We start from the raw sequence: 1061 nt of genomic DNA on the forward strand, positions 1-1061 counted from the left end.
GTTGTCACACTAATGTTACTGGACAGTGTATTATCAGTAGATTACTGAATGGAGGATTACCACTAGAAAGTATCAACATTCTGGAATTATTATGCAGTTCTACAAATGCAGGACTCTCACTCCTGACTTGTAAAAGTAGTTTATATTCTCTTCAAGCAGGGTGTCAGAGTGCTTTCTGGATTTAAAGGGACACTTATCCCAATGTGTGGGCAACGGCCTTGCCGCAGTGGATACACCGGTTCCCGTGAGATCACCGAAGTTAAACGCTGTCGGGCGTGGCCGGCACTTGGATGGGTGACCATCCAGCCGCCATGCGCTGTTGCCATTTTTCGGGGTGCACTCAGCCTCGTGATGCCAATTGAGGAGCTACTGGACCGAATAGTAGCGTCTCCGGTCAAAGAAAACCATCATAACGACTGGGAGAGCGGCGTGCTGACCACAAGCCCCCCTATCCGCATCCTCAACTGAGGATGACACGGCGGTCGGATGGTCCCGATGGGCCATTTTTGGCCTGAAGACGGAGTGCTATCCCAATGCGAGGGAAGACATCCTGGAACATCCTCCTCTACCCTCCTTTCCACCCCCTGGCAATCCACGCATTTTGGGCAAATGCGTGTGTTACCCCTATACCCCTGTGAAGTGTTTCCACCGTGTCTAGGGCCACTGTATGGCCTAAAGCTGAAGTTAACCCATCCTTCCACCTATGTTCATAAGAATCAGGCCCGCAACGCCCCCTCCCTCTTTTATTAGAAGACACTCGTCGTTATGTGCCAGTTGAGCATACTGCAGCACAACTATAAATCCAAAAAATGTCAGCAAATATTATTCTAATTACTAACGTAAGGGACTTGTGAATTATAATATTTCACTGTGGCAGTGCTGAAGTACGGTAATAAACCGATGCCACAACATATTCGGTTAAACAGTTGCATTATTTATGACGTAAGACACACTGACATTACTGCATGTTGCTGAATTATTATAAAGCAATGATGTCACAATGTTTACTGTATGCACTCTCGCATCACCCTTCTATTTGCTATAATATTATCCATTTTCCT

At 46.5% G+C, this 1061-nt stretch overlaps 1 pseudogene; it reads left to right on the top strand.

Annotated features, from left to right (window-relative positions):
• Positions 1 to 208: 208 nt before the first annotated feature.
• On the top strand, positions 209 to 325 carry LOC124556937 (annotated as a pseudogene).
• The last annotated feature ends 736 nt before the right edge of the window (positions 326 to 1061 follow it).

The sequence above is a fragment of the Schistocerca americana genome, chromosome X (assembly GCF_021461395.2).
Source record: "Schistocerca americana isolate TAMUIC-IGC-003095 chromosome X, iqSchAmer2.1, whole genome shotgun sequence".
NCBI lineage: Eukaryota > Metazoa > Arthropoda > Insecta > Orthoptera > Acrididae > Schistocerca > Schistocerca americana.